Here is a 17024-nt window from a genome sequence, read left to right on the forward strand (position 1 = left end):
TATGAACTGGGAAAGCATCTAAGCAAGAAAGAGGAGAAACCTAACACAGGTACTCAAAAGAAGCAGAGGAAGAAGTGATCCCTGTAGAAAGGTGGCTTGACATCAGATGTTAGCACCTAAGTAAAATGAGGGGAGCATCCATGCAGGGATGTGGTCTGATACAAAGTGTCAGAGTTCATGCAAGTGAGAAGGATCTTTAGGAATGCAGGTTGGTCCATCAGGGAGAATCAAGATCCCAAATGGAGTGAAGAGGATATTTATATATGAGAAAAGCCTAGCACTGGATACCCTACTCCAAACAGGGCGTTGAGGTATTATGACAGTGCAGAGGATCCTGGAGAACATCCTCACATGGAGAGTCAGAGTTGGAAAAGGGTTAAGAAGGGCATCTGTGTGGGGGAGGAGTTAAAGGGAACACAGCCTGTTGTTATATTAGGGTAATATTTCCTGAGACAAACTTGGAAGACAGGTTTCTCAGAATCAGAGATGAAAGCTATACATGCAAAAAAGGAGAGAACTAGAAGGAATCCTGTGGTTTTGGACTGGGGGGGGGGTAGTACTAATGAGAATTGATGATTTTCACTACATAGAGAGACATAATTATTGACATGATTGTGTGTATATGTAGTATATACATTTGTATTCCCTAGATATATCCCTGTAAGGTCTGGAAACAGCGACACTCCAAAGCAAGTGATATATAACTAACTCCTGGGTGTTAGCTTCTACCATTCTCCATTAAAAGAAATCAGGCTACTTGAAGAAATGGCTGATATTAAGCCTGAGAAAAAGAAAGTGTAAGATAAGCTACAAGTATCTGATATGGGGGTATTAATATATAAAATATGTAAGGAACTCCTACGACTTAACAGCAAAATAATACTAGTAGCAAAAACAACTCAACAACCCATTGAGACATTTTTCAACAGATACAAATGACCAATGGACATGAAAAGGTGCGCAGATTTACTAATCATCAGGGAAATGCAAGTCAAAAACACAATGAGATGTCACCTCTCCCATTAGGATGGCTATTATCAAAAAGTCGAAAGTATTGGTGATTGTGTGGAGAAGAATACTCTAGTGGGAATGTAATTTGGTACAGCCATATAGAAAATAGTATGGAGATTCCTCAAAAAATTAAAAATAGAACTACAATATCATCTAGCAATTCCACTTCTGGGTATATACTAAAAGGAATTGAAATCAGTATCTCAAAGAGAATCTGCCCTCTCATATTCACTGGAACATTATTATAATAGCCAAGACCTGAAAACAACTGATGTGTCCATCAACAGATAAAGATATATATATACATATATTTGATATATATTTTTACATATATAAAGATAATTTGATATATAGATAAAATCTTTATCCATATATATCTACGTTTTTATATATAAAACCTATTATTCAAAACAGATATAAATACACACACAAAATGGAATATTATTTAGCCATAAAAAGAAGGAAATCATATAATTTGTGACAACATAAATGAACTTGGAGGACATTATGCTAAGTGAAACAAGCCAGACACAGAAAGAGAAATACTGCATGATCTCACTTACATGTGGAATCAAAAGTTGAATCCATAGGAACAGAGTAGAAGACTTATTGCCAGGATCTGATGGTGGGGGAAACGAGGAGATGTTGGTCAAAGAGTATAGACTTCCAGTTTTAAGATGAGTAAGTTCTGGTGATTTAATGTAAAGAATGGTGGCTGTAGATAAGAATAACATATTGTATACTTAAAATTTATTGACAGTAGATCCAAGGTCTTACCACAGGGAAAAATGTCAATTGTGAAGTGATGACTGTGCTAATTAGATTGACTATAATAATTACTTCAAAATGTATATACATATCAAATTATCACATTGTACAACCTTAAATACATACAATTTTTATTTGTCAATCATACTTCAATAAAGCTGGGAAAAATATTTTAACGATAAGCCACATAGAAAAGAGGTGCCCAAATAATGGTCAATATCCTAAGTAAAGATTAGCCAGGTTAAGTAGGCTACTGCTTGCCCAATTGGGAACAACTTCAGCACAAAAATAAAAGTCTTAAGTTTACACAGATACAATTTAAAAATTAAACATGTTTACGAGAACAGGATATGTATATACAGTTCCAAAGTACTTTCCCACAGAACATTTATTAAGTACAACAAAGGAAAGAGTTACTTTACAGTGAAGGAAACTAGCAGATTCACCTTAATCAAGTAATCAAAGTATCACTAGTAATGGGGCAATCTGAAATTGTGCACACTTAATAGGATCCAATGAGAGAAAGCATTTCTTCTGTAGTTTCCTGACAAAGATAACTAATCTAAATGTAATCATGTGGAAATATCTGACAAATTCATATTGAGGGAACATTCTATAAAATAACTAGCTTGCAATCTACAAGAGTAGCAAAGTAATGAAAGTCAGAAGAAAAAACTAGAAATATTCCATACTGAAGAAGTGAAAAGAGACAAAACTCAACCAAATGCATGATGTGATTTTGACCTGGATCCTTTTGCTATAAAAGATGCATTTGGAACAGGCACAATGTGATTGGAATATGAGATTTCTCTGGATACATCACAGCTGATTTCTAAGTTTTAATGGTAGTCTCCTAAGTATCTGGGAGAATTTCCTTGTTTGTAGGATTTAAATACTGAATTATTTGGGAATTACAGGAAATCAAATCAGTAACTTACAAATGGTTCAGGATTAAAAAAAAATTCTTTGTAATGTGCTTCCAATTTCTCTGTAAATTTGGGATTCCACAAGAAAATTATTAACAAGATATTTTGAAAAGTATTAAAATGTGTTAAAATATGTAGACTCACACGTATATAAAATAAACTGGAGCAGGTAAGGTTGATGCAAGTGCCAAAAGGAAGTGTATAGGGTTATCTATGCTGAAAACATATCTGCTGTTGTTCATACTATGATGAGTTGTTATACCTAATTGTGCTGAATTCAACTGATGACAACAGTGAAACTTCACTTATTCAAATCTATTTCTTAAAAATCATCTCACATAGGCAAGTTAGGCTAGCTGGGTATTGACTGAAGTTCAAATGTGGTGGACTGATTGTGTCCTTGCTAACTAGAAGAGCCATAAAAAAATGTTTAAATAAATAAAGATACGACTATAAAAATATGCATTCTTGATCTAACAAGAAACATTGGAAAAGATGGAATGGTTAAAAAAAAATTGAGGCTAGCAACTAGACATCTCTTAACAGATTCCACTCTATAGAAAGCTTCTCTCCTTTCCTTCTACTATCATGGGTATTATGGATCAATAGATGTTCTGAACAAGTGGCTAGTACAACTGATTGAAAGTTATGCAAAAAAACATTTCACTGAAAGTTCTAGAATTTTAGATGCATTTATCCCAAAATAGCAAAAATATCTGACAACCAAAGCTCTCTGCTTTCTAAACTCTGTATAAATACCACCTATGTAAGAATTTGAGATCTTTGGATTCCAGCTTGCTTTGCCTTTATTCACCACTACTCCTGCCACATCTCAAAGACAAAAGAGACTAAGGAATGACAAAGATTGATTTTTTTCCTCAACTACACCTGTATGTGGTCTATATGACACTATAAATTATGCCAATAGGTACATAAATCTGATAAATTACCCTGAACCATAAACCATTTTAATATGTCCAACTGAAGCTAGGCTATAATTAGAATTTTAGTTTAGTGAACTTTTATATTAATATCTCAGGAGGAGTCCTGACAAAGACAGAGAGCCTGGGGCTGCTACTTCCTCCGCTTTTATAAGCGCAGGACATCTTATAAGTTGAGGTTTTTCCTATGTAGCATGCAGATTCGCAAAGACCCAAAGGATATTAGGTAGAACCTAAAAGAAAGCAATCCTTTGAATGCCATTTGATATAGAGGCCTGTGGGGTAGGGTAAAAATCAAACAGAATCAACAGACTGGTCATTTCCTTGAATAGTACTGTAGTCACAATTCTTAACTCTTTCTATCTGCAACCTTCATAATTACTACCTACCTGTACAGGGAAAGGGCATTTAATTAATATCTTTCATTTGGGCTCTTGGCTAACTTAATTTGAAGGTTCAATTTCATATAAATAAGGTCAGGCTCTTCTTAATTTTGATAGGCAGTGGGAATAAATCTCTACTTTAAACTATGCTTTCTGCATTTGGGTTTTTTGGCTTTGTCTGTTTATTGCAGTATATTAGCACACATAATATTATGTAAGTTTCAACTACAGTACATTACAATTCAATATCCAGATACAGTATCAAGTGATCACCATGGAGTCTAGTTACTTTGTCACCATGCAGTTGACCCCCATCACCCATTTTGCCCACCTCTCTTGGAACCCCCCCTCCTTCTCCAAACAGATTTCTGCATCCACGAGTTTGTTTTCGTTGTTTTGTTAATTCATTTTGTTTTCTAGATTCCATATATGATTGAAATTATATGGTATCTTTCTGCCTCTGGCTTATTTCATTAAACATAGTACATTCAAGGTCCATCCGTGTAGTTGTAAAATGTCAAGATTTCATTGTTTTTTAAGGCTCAGTACTATTCCATTGTATATACACCACATCTTCTCTATCCATTCATCCATCAATGGACATTTGGGTTGTCTCCATTTCTTGGCTATTGTAAATGATGCTGCAGTGAACATAGGAGGGCATATTATCTTTTTGAACCAGAATTTTTGTGTTCTTCAGATAAATACCCAGAAAAGGAATAGCTAGATCATACAGTAGTTATTATTAATTTTCTAAGGAATCTCCATACTGTTTTCTATCACGGCTATACCAATTTACATTCCCACCAACAGCATATGAGGCCTCTCTTTTCCCCATATCCTCTCTAAGATTTATTGTCTCTCTGATTACAGCCACTCTAACTAGTGAGGTGATCTCATTGTGGTTTTAATTTGCATTTCCCTAATAATTAATGATGGTGAACATCTTTTCATGTGCCTGTTCTACCTTAAACTTCTGCTTAAAAAAAATCAAGGTGAATTATATTTGCATACTTGAAGTTGGATCCTAGGTAAAATTAGTACCATTTTGGGCATAATTAAATCAAAATCACATCTGGATTACATTTTTCACCTCTAGAAGAAAATGTTTAATCACATGAAGGACATTATCCGTTCCTTTCAATTGCTTTTAAAAATCCAATTATGTAAATCAACAAAACTAAAGGCAGCCTATGGAATGAGAGCAGATATTTGCAAATGACGTATCAGATAAAGGGTTTGTATCCAAAATCCATAAAGAGCTTATGAAACTCAACACCTAAAAAACAAATAATCCACTTAAGAAAGGGGCAGTAGACATGAATAATGGTATTTTCCAAAGAAGACATCCAGATAGCTAATGGACATATGAGAAGATGCTCACCATCACTAATCATCAGAGAGATACAAATCAAAACCATGATAACATGCCACTTAACACCTGTCAGAATGGCTAAAATTAACAATGCAAGAAATAACAGGTGTTGGGAAGAACGTAGAGAAAAGGCCTCATGTACTGTTGGTGGGAATGCAGCTGGTACAGCCACTCTGGAGAACAGTGTGTAGGTTCCTAAACAAGTTAAAAATAGAACTACCCTACAACCCAGCAATTGCACTACTAGGCATTTACCCAAAGAATGCAAAAATACAGATTTGAAGGGGTACATGCATCCCAGTGTTTATACCAGCATTATCAACAATATCTAAACTATGGAGAGAGCCCAAACATCCATGAACTAATGAATGGATAAAGATGTGGTGTGCATATACATACACACACGCACGCACACGCACAAACACACATACACAATGGAATATTACTCAGCCATCAAAAAGAATGAAATCTTGTCATTTGAAATGACATGGATGGAGCTAGAGTGTATTATGCTAAGTGAAATAAGTCAGTCAGAAAAAAGATCTCTCTCAGATGTGGAATTTAAGAAAGCAAACAGATGAACATATGGGAAGGTGACCGGGAGGGGGAGGTTTTCTTATAAACCATAAGAAAGTCTTAGCTATAAAGAATACACTGAGGGCTAATGGAAGGAGGTAGGTGGGAGAATAGGCTAGACAGATGGAGGGTATTAACGAGGGCACTTTTTGTGAAAAAAGCACTGGATGCTGTATGTAAAGTGATAAATCACTGAATTCTACTCCAGAAACCAATATTGCATTGTATGATTATGAAAGTAGAACCTGTAATATTTCAGAAGATGATGAATTATTAGAGAAATTTGATTTCAAGTCACATGTTATCATCACTGGCCTAGTCACAAAAAAAAAAAAAAAAAAAAAGGATACAAAGGCTACCTAAATGAGGCTTTTCCTAAATTGGGTTCCAGGCCGAGATTTATTTTTCATATTGGAATAAATATATTGAATCAACCACTGAAGTTTTTGCCATGCAGATAACTCTCAGTTTCTATAAGTCCACAGTAAAATAATATTTTCAAAGATTAAATTTAAAAAGTAACGATTTAGGGACAAAGGCAGACTGATAACACAGAATGAGAATCTGCACTTGTCCCAGTGACCATAGAGAAATTGCCATACACTACTCGACTTTAGGTGAGCCTAGGAAATTAAGTAGAACTAGCAGAGACCAGCTTACAAATGACCCCTGTGCCAGATTCTTTGTTATATAATGTATTATAAAAATCATTTACTACAGAATGATATGAAGAAAATAACCATGGAGACTGTGCAAAGATTTATTCTCACAACAAATATAATTATCAGTCCTTGGTGTCAGTATATGCTTAAATAAATTTTAAGTATTCACAGATTTGTATAATTATGATTAATATAAGTTCAGAAATGCAGTTTGTTTTATAAAACTCCAATCAGATGGTAATTTTGTTGCTGCAAAGGAATACCAATTTATAAATTAAAATGTCAAAACATAAACTAAAACAAAAATGAAATAAAAGAAAAAAGTAACTGGGATGCCTAGGTGGCTCAGTTGTTGAGCATCTATCTGCCTTTGGCTCAGGGTCTGATCCTGGATTCCAGGATCGAGTCCCACATCGGGCTCCCTGCATGGAGCCTGCTTCTCCTCCCTCTGCCTGTGTCTCTGCCTCTCTCTCTCTGTGTGTGTGTCTCTCATGAATTAAAAAAAAAAAAAAAAAGTAACTAGGGGCACCTGGGTGGCTCAGTTAGGTGTCTGACTCTTGATTTTGGCTCAGGTCGTGATTCCGGGGTAGTGAGATAGAGCCCTGCATCAGGCTCCATGAGCAAGCGGGGAGTCTGCTCAAGATTCTCTCCCTCTCCTTCTGCCCCTCCCCTGCCCTCAGCACGTGTGTTTTCTCTTTCTAAAATAAATAAATCTTTAAAAAAGTAACAAAGATGAAGTTATTTCTCAAACAGTAATAAGCAGATCCCAATAATCTATTTTCAGCCTCAGATAATAGGTAAAACCAAAACTTCAATATGAGAAAAAAGCCTTTTCACAGATTTAAGGAACACTTAATTAAAGAATAAAGAAAACTCCTATATGAACATGAAGGAGTCCACCTACTGGACAGAACTGTTAATTGATATGGAAAAAAATCACAAACAGGTATTTCATAGTCTCCGCAGAAATCTCAGCAATATAAAAACATAATTTTTTTAACAATTAGCATTATAACCCTCATAGGAGGCAGGAACCATTAAGTGTGCCCCTCACCTAGAAGGACTTAATACAAATCAAACTGAAAGGAAAGAAAGGAGAGAAAGAGGGAAGGAATGAATCCCAACTCTTCCTAATACTCCTGTTTCATTTGTTCCTTTTTTTTTTTTTTCTGAGAAGCATTTTAGTAGATAGATCCTCCTGTGATTTTCCAGATACCATACTGCCTCGCCTAAGGATATTAACAAAACAAAACCAATCAAACAAAAGCAAATAGATTCATTTAAGATGCAAAACTTCATTCTAGCCCTAGCCAGTTCAACTTCTATGAAAACCAGCCAACGTTGCCTTATGTCCTTCATCTGCACACTGCCTAGGATCTAGGGCTCAAAGGTTTCCTCTAAGATCATGTACGTTCACAATGTAAATATCCCATAAGATTCAAGACAATGAAGCCTTATTTGACAATTCATACCAAGTAGGCATGCATGGTAAGACTGACTCTTCTCCAGTTGTCTCACTTTCACAGAATTAGGAGACTATAGCCTGCAGGCAGCTTGGAGAATGAAAACAAAGGCAGGACTCAGCCTAGGCCAGCGATTCCACTGCCACTTCCTGGACATGCCTTACTCCTACTTGGAGCTATTTATCAGGCCAGAGCCAGTAGGCTACCAACCCCTGCTGAAGGCATTAATGCCCAAAAAGGAAGCCCTGCTTGCTGTGCTGACACTACTCTTAATGACTAAAACATCTGGAAAACAACATTTCACAGTGACTATCAGAACTTCCCTGAGCAGCAGTAACTCACATGCTGCGTACTATGCATTAGAAGCACAACAGGAGTAGCAAAGTGATATTCCTTAGAAGGTGCCATAAGAACTTAGTGCTTTCCTTTGAGACAAAGACTTTGGTTCTCAGAGGTGTGCCATTAGATAACAGACACTGCATCCCACCAAAACGTCAATGGATTCCTTTAGAATTAGAGGAAACAAGCCACATATACCTTCTGGTCTATTTCCAGCTTGTTAACACCAACTTAAGAATTTAAGTATCATTTTTAAGAGATTTGTTTCAAATCACAAAAATAATACATAACGGGGACGCCTAGGAGGCCCAGTGGTTGAGCGTCTGCCTTTGGCTCCAGTCGCTCTCCACAAGAGCCTGCTTCTCCCTCTGCCTGTGTCTCTGCCCATCTCTGTGTGTGTCCCTCATGAATAAATAAAAAAAAAATCTGTGAAAAAGAAATAATATATAACAAGTCAAGTAACAGTGATGGGCAGGTTATACTTCCATTATATTATATTTCCAAAGAGGGCACATTACTACATTTCTTCTTGAATAATTATACCGCAAAGATGCATCTTCCCTATTCATCTCTTCTTTATACTTCCTTCAAATCTCAATTCTATCCCTTCCTCTAATCCCTCACCCTAGGTATCACCAATACCACAAAGCAGGCACAAAAAGTTTTATGGTAATTTGGATGGAGACCTGAAGCTTTCTGTTACTCTGTTGTGTCTGAGTAGAAAAACAGCCTAAGTCTAGGTCTTCCTTAGTACATGACATATTTTTATAATCACAGGGATTTGACTTTAATTCTAGTACATATTAGCTGGGTCTGGCAACAGGCTTGGAACTAAAATGAACTTGACTTACTGACAGACTCCCTTTACCTGTCCCAACAGAATGATGCTGCTCTAAAGCAAATGGATCCCTTTTTCATTAAATGAAAATGAAAAATTATTCATTCATTTACTAAATATTTATTCAGTGCCTACCCTATGCCAGGACATTTTAGACTCGGAATAAAAAGGAGACCAACAGGACCATGTCGCATCCCACTTGGAGAGAGAGGCAATAAACCAAGAGATAAAGAAAAAGCAAGAGAAGGCTATTACTTTGAGCAAGACAGGCAGTGAAGTTCTGACAGACAGACACTTAAACGGAGACTGAAACAAGTACAACAGCAAATCTTGTGAACATCTGGAGGAAGATCGCTATGGACAGAAACTCAAAGACCAAGGTAGAGTCTTCCAGTGTTGAATCCAGAACAGCTAGAGAATAGTGACGAGAGGTAGAAACTAGTTAGTCTGGAATCATATAAGGCTTAAAGGCAGAGTAAGGGTTTTTTATTTTATTGAGTGTTACGTGAAATCATTAGAGGGTTTTATTCAGAGTAAATGAGTATTTAGATGTTAAGTGGATCCTTCTGACCATGTGTGAAGTATAGGTAAATGGAAGCAAGAATAGACACAAGGCAAAGGAGGATAAAATAAGAGTCTAGGCAAGAAATGATGGCCTGAATGAAAGCTGATGACAACAGAAACGGACAGAGGCAGTCAGATTCAGAAGAAATTTCAGTGTTGAACCACCACTTTGGCTGATATGGGTTGTGAGATGAGGACTGAAAGCTGACGTCAAAATTTCTGACCTGTTACCATTTACTTGAAGAGGAACACTATGGGAGAAATAGATTTGGTATAGAAAAATCAAGAATTTAAGTCTGGAAGTGTCAGATTTAGGTACACAACTGGATATGGGTCTAAGTTCAGGGGAAAGACTCAGGTCACAGAACCTAGGGAAACTTTAATATAAGGATGGTAATTTGAAGACCATCAAGAAAGTAACTGTATCTGAAGAAAAGAGGTGTCCAGGACCAGAGTCCTAGGATACTTCACATTTAAGAGTCACAATGAGGCAGGGGACCCACAGAGCAGCAGCAGTGACACAAAGAGATCAGAAAAAAAGATGCCCCTAAAGCCAACAGAACAAAGTGTCTAAGAGAAGGTACTGTAACTATGTCAGGCTTCCTTGTCTTCTCTCTGATCTCAGAGCCCTGCATTAACTTATATCAAATTTAAGTTTTCCCCATCCCTTTGAAATATATGTAGCAGGCTAGTGAATACCATTGCCATCCCACTGTGAGTTAGTTTGTTTAGCCCTCTTGCTTCTTTCCCTTCTTCTCTAGCCTGTGTCACTAGTGAATGACAACAGATTAAACACAAGCTAAAGAGACCATGGATTTTTTAGAGTCACACATCCTGAAAGCTGAGTTTGATTGTGAGCCTTGTAAAACAAAATTAAACAGAAGACAGGTTATTCTGATGCACCGAAGAGAAAATGAGTCTCAGACATAAATAGGTCTCTTTTGTTCCAGCTCTGTGCAAGGGACTTCTCACAGATTTGTTTATTTCCTTATTCTTTCACCCTATTCAGTTAAATTTAGTTTTAGCTATTGTTGGAACCTTTGGGTTCCAAAGAACCATCTACTTAACACAGCATTGTCAAAGAAAAAGCACCTTTCCTCCCAGAAGAACCAAATTCTCTTGCCAACTCTAGTAGCCTGTAAGTCTTCCTGACTTCGATAATTAATTGCAGGAATTATTGGTAGTATTGCTACATATGATAGTACAGACTAGGAAGAGCAATATCAGAAATGTTCTTTATCAGACTTCACTGATTTTGTTAAAAATTTTAGTGGGACACATCTATCAAGAATGTCACATGAATTAATACATTTACATAGTATAAGTGTACATCTTTTAAATCACTATCATGTATCTTTATGTCATGATGGAATTTATGATGCATCTTACAACAGGTGTTTACTGGCTTGGCCATGATAAAGAAACCAAAGCACACAAGGGCATGCATTTCTTGTATGAGCTACTCTGGGGACTTGCCATCAGTTTGTACATAAGGTAGAGCTCAGTGCACTTAAAGAGGTGATTTACAAAAAAAAAAAAAAAAAAAAAAAAAGGTGATTTACTCAATGGTGCCTGACTCCTTCACCCCAAACCCTGGCCTTCTTCCTCACATCCAATTTCATTAGGAAAAAAAATGACTCATAAAAAGGAGATAAAATCAAAGTTTCCCTCATATCTTCAGAGAATTAGGACCAAAATAGGTCATAGGTCACTGTATCCCCAAATCACTAGCTATTTTGTTAAGATTTAACTGTTGTTGTTGTAGAAATAAGTTTTTCATGGATAAATAAGGCTAAGGAATGACTAAACTTATTTTTCTTAATTTTTTGTATCATTTTTAATGTATAATTACTTTCTTACCTATATGTATATACACAGCTTTGTATTTTTTTATGCAAGGCCCCCCATATTGTGTAAGCTCTAGTCTGCACCAATACCACAGCTCCCTGAGGTAAAATGTATTCATTAAAATCACATAGCTGGAAAATAAGTGGACTTTGAAGTTAGGGCTATTTGGGCTCAAAGAGGTCTTTCTATAGCACCATTACCACCTTCATTATTTAAACCTCAGTGTGAATGAATTTCATCTTTTCTTGAAAATAAATAATTCTGAAGAGGAGAGAAAATCAATGAGGATTTTAAAGAAAGGGATATCATTAGGCACAGAAGAGGCTAGAGGTACTTAATTAAAGATAACCTATTCCTACTTGACAATTTTGCCTAGACTTGTGCTACTGGTCTCATGCTACAGGGCTGGCTAAAAAAAAATTTTTGCTTATTGAATCCACATGGATTCAAACTTTTATGTTGTCCTTATCCTTGTATTTTTAAAGATTTGACTATGGTTTCACAATCAGCACTCATCCATGAGATCATTTGATTGAGAAAAAGAAAAATCTACATTATACCCTTTGTTTATGGAAATCTCTGTCTCAGAGGTACCAACGTATTTTTATTTTCGGATGCCTTGTATTATTGTGGTGGTTGTGCTACTGGTAAATGTACCCAGCAGCAATTTCATGACTTGTGCACCCAACTAATAAAATAAAGATTTGAAACTAGCATTAAGCACGCTAATAAGGCCACAGGATTATTTCAGAAAACAATTATACCAGTAATGTAAAAAGGTTACAACAAGCAGAAAGACAAGCCAATTATACTTGAGATTTGATTTTTGGTTTTGGGCTTTTTTTTTTTTTTTTTTGAAGATTCACAGTTGCTCTACCATTAAAGCTGGTGGAAAAGCCTTCCTCTGGGGAGTATTTTCCTAATTCATTTGGTACCATGCTAGCACTGACAAAGAAAAAACGGACTAAAAGCACAAGGTTCTATAATAGCAGTAAACTTGAGCACACCTAATACACAGTTAGCACGATTGAACATTGTATTTTTTGCCAATAGCAAGCAACAGGCACCTTTTTGCTTTTATTAATGCAGCTCAGCTGATACAAACAGACAGAAGTGAAAGAACTGAAAGTGCTTTATCATTCGCAGCCAAATTTCAATTTTCCCTTTCAAGTACAGTTGAATGCATTTTCTTTGCAACCCAAAGACAGAAGATCTTGATTACTATTGCAAGAATAATCTCAGCCTTTGTGTGAAGAATATAGGGGAAAATAGTCTCTCTGGATGATGTGTCAGCTTGTGAACTTACAAAACAAGATATATTCTTAGAGGTAGGAAAATTAAATTAAGGTGAAATGGTACACCCATTAAAATGACAACTGAAGGCTTATTTTTGTAGGCCATAGATGGCTTCCCAATTGTCCTTTGTCCTTAGCTTCACCCCAGGGGCACAGACAACAAAACCAGAAACAAACAGGGTCAAGACAGGGGCAAGTGTCTGGAAATACAGGTCACTCAGACTGAGGGCCCTGCCATGAACTGCAAGCTCTTTTGTAAAATTAAGGTTTTGAATCCCTTATCCCCTGCTTTTCCCTATCACCACTCTTTATTTCAGGTCTTTAGACAGATGAAGTTGGTATCTCTCCATATTTCTTCTCATTTTGATTCTCATAAAAACTATCAAGCCAACACCATCTCAGCTGGTGTCCATAACAGAATGCCAAGCATTCACCCTCTTGAGCGTTAGGGAAGAGCTGTATTTCTTGGTGTTGCCTTTATTTGATCCGCACTCAACAAGCATTCTTCTGCTAAGAAACACAGTAGTAATTGCCTGCAGTAGCAAAAGATATAATTTAGGAACCAGCCCATTTTTGTCCCCTCTCAAGTACTATTTCCTCAAGCACGGCTCAGGATAAGCCCCTAGAGCTGCCAACTTAGCACTGCTCTCCCATCACCACACACTCCTACCACCCCATCTCTCTCTGCTGCTCAAATTTAATAGCTTATTCACAATTTGACAAATCATTCTTCAATAATGGGTGACAGGGGTCCAATGTGCAAATTTAAATGGATATAAAAGTTCAAGCTTCCCCATTTCACACATCACCCCATCCTGGATAATACTTTAAACTAAGAGATTAATGAGGATTTCTCAGACCTCATTTTCTTTTACCTCACATCAAAATTTGATATAGCTAACATGTTGTACAAGCCCAGGGTTTTCCAGCTTTTGGGAATATTATTAGTGCCTGACTTAAGTTTTGATTGCTGAGGCAACGGCTTCAAAGAACACCCTCTTCAAAGATGGTGATCTTGAACAAACACACTGTCAGCCAAAAAAGCAGACAAACAGTCATGCCACTCCTTAGGCTTCTTTGTTTCAGAGATCTTGGTTGATATCAGTAACTAACCATTTGGGCTGCTTGTTTTTTATCTTCCTGTACTTTAAGTTCCAATTCATATGTTGTAAATTCACCAATAAACAGCTCAAGAAACTCTAGAACCCCCACTTTTGATCCCAATAAGAGGAGAACCCCAGGCCCACACTACCTTTCTCCCTCCCTTCCTCCTTCTTGCCCTCCTTCCCCTTCTCCAACTTGACCTTGCTGTGTGGCTCCAAGTGGGCCATGTAATTTATAAGACTTATAAGTAATATATACGTTTTGCTTGTTTTTGCTTTGTTTTGTTCTTTACATTTCTTGATGGTTAGTGCAGAGAGCATCTTTCACCCATAAAAAGAACCACAAGGGCCAGGCCAGCCACAACCCTGGTTATCGAAAGGCTGAGACTGGGATACACCACCACCTTAATTTGACATCGCTATTTCTTCAGCTTCCCTAACTATACTGGCTTTGTTCTCTACTCTGGCCTTATAACTCAAAACGTTTACTCACTTAACAGCTATCATCTTTAGATTAATGAGTTCTATGCTTTTATCTCTTTAACTAGAAATCCAATAATATACATTCAGTGTCTATATAGTGATTTTTTTCCTGGATACAGTCATTGGCCAACACCCAAATATATGTAAAAATTAATATGCTGCTTTCCCTTCCAAATTTTTATTATTTTCTCCTAACCCTGAAGTTACCTCTAAATTACCTTTTCCTTCCATTCATAAATTAACTCTAGAAAAAACTGTTGATTCTTCTTTTGAATTCTCTGTCCCAAGGTCAAAATTAGATTAGATGTTCTCATCATTTATTGCTTAGGTTATTCCAATATTTCCGTAATTGGTCTTCCTGAAACAAATCTCTTTCCATTCAATTTACCAATGATCAACTTTCCTAAAATACTGTTTCTCATTCTTTTTGCTTTCCTGTGTAAAAACTATGATTATCCTACACTGCCTGTAGCCTATTATCTTAAACTCTTTGGTCTAACCTGGTAAGTTCTCTGCTGATGGCAGATCTCCTTTCATTCCCTAACAACAACAAAAATAATAATAATTAATGATTCACAGCGTACTTTAAAAGTATCTTATAGGGTGCCTGGGTTGCTCAATTGGTTAAGCATCTGCCTTTGGCTCAGGTCATGATCCCAAGTCCTGGGATCTCTAGACCTGCCGTAGGCTCCTTGCTCAGTGGGGAGCCTGCTTCTCCTTCTGCCTGCCTCTCTCTTTCTGACAAATAAATGTTTAAAAAATAAAATTATCTTATAAAATCATGAAGGTGTTGTTACACTTCTTGTTTGTCACTGTATGTCACTAGAAGAGATGTAATCAAGAAACGACCTTAGTTCATGTTTGTTTCCAAACCTGATATGTTATCTTCTTTCCTTACTTCATATAAAAGGTCCAATTCATGTACCATATCCTCCACTAAATATTATCAATACTTCAACCTCAACTGACCCTTCTTTTTCAACTACAGATTCACAACTTCCTATATTGTACTCCATCTGAAGTCGCTTTGTCTTTGCAGCTAGGTATTATATTACCCTATTTGAAAAACCATCACAGTGTTAAACAGAAATTTAAAAGAATTTGAATCCTTAAATTAGAATCTTAGAAGATGAGTTACAAGAGGCAGCAAATAAGAAATTATCTCCCAACTACTACTGGGTTTAGCTACTAGTAGAGAATAAAGTCTCTATGCCTTAGTAGGCATAAAATCCATTTTTATAAAGTTCTGGAGAAAATGGAAACCCTGGGCACATCAAGGAGGCATGTGTGTATATGTGATGTATATACATACACGTAGGTGGGAGGGAGGTACTCTTTTACCATGGAAGGCAAAGAAGTTGTGAGCTAAATAGCCTTCTATGAGGAAAATGCAGGCTCCTCTCTGTAGATTTCAAGGCTCATGACAGACGCTATCCAACCTAAATATCAGCCATATATTCATTTCATAAGTGAAATAAAGTAATTTCCATTTTATTCTTTCTGCAACATAGATGCAGGCATTTTTATTATCTTAAAATAATAAGCATAATTATTATTACAATGGTGATCATTTGTGGAGTATTTGCTATGCCCCAGGTTTAGATTTAATATCCTTACCCAGCAGAAATAATAAAAATAACAGAATGTACATGTAGGAAAATAAAATATTCCTGGATTTTTCATTGTTCCTTCCTATAAAAAGTCCAACCCTCCTGCAACATGGAAATGTACTTAACTTTCAAGTTAGAGAATCCTTTCATTTCTCCTAGAAAATATTTTCTTACATTACAGGATTAAATCTGTAGCCATTTCTTCACCTAATTATAGTGCTAATTGCTCTGATCCAAAAGGATAATAAAACTCATCTTCCCCCAAGACAAAAGTTACATTCTGGGACTGGTACCTAGATACTGGGTCAAAGTGCTGGGGAGACTATTTCTAGGTATTTACATTTCATGAAGGATGAGACTCAGAACTTGGAGACCTCTCTAGGTATGAGATAGAGCTATCTGACTTCTGGGGAGATTTTACTTACAGACCAGTGTTATAATAGGAACCAGGCCCATATTCCCAAGGAGGCTCTTTCAAGAGGGGACAAAGATATGCTGCCTTCCTACTGCTTAATAAGCAGAGAAAAGTTGTTTTTTCATGTTCTTCACCTACATCTAACAATTTGGCCACCTGAATGGAACACTTGGCCTAGCTCTCATTGTATCACCACAAAGATAAGGACGGAGGCAAGGGTGGTGGTGCCTTTATTATTAAAGAAAATCTGCTACTGATACACAGTAGCTCATGTGTACATTGAAAATAAATATGAATGTGTCTAACTGAAATAAAACACAAAAAGCTCCCTAACAAATGGGCAAAGACACACAAAAAGAAATTCAAATAGCCCTTCAACAAATGAGATTTTCAACTCCTGCATATCTTATTATTAAATAATAAA

At 36.5% G+C, this 17024-nt stretch overlaps 1 protein-coding gene across 1 annotated transcript in view; it reads right to left on the bottom strand.

Annotated features, from left to right (window-relative positions):
• Positions 1-17024, bottom strand: part of GABRA4 (gamma-aminobutyric acid type A receptor subunit alpha4) — a 218039-nt gene that overhangs the window by 117091 nt on the left and 83924 nt on the right. The gene's annotated exons all lie outside the window — the stretch shown is intronic.

This window comes from Canis aureus, chromosome 14 (genome assembly GCF_053574225.1).
Source record: "Canis aureus isolate CA01 chromosome 14, VMU_Caureus_v.1.0, whole genome shotgun sequence".
Taxonomy (NCBI): Eukaryota; Metazoa; Chordata; class Mammalia; order Carnivora; family Canidae; genus Canis; species Canis aureus.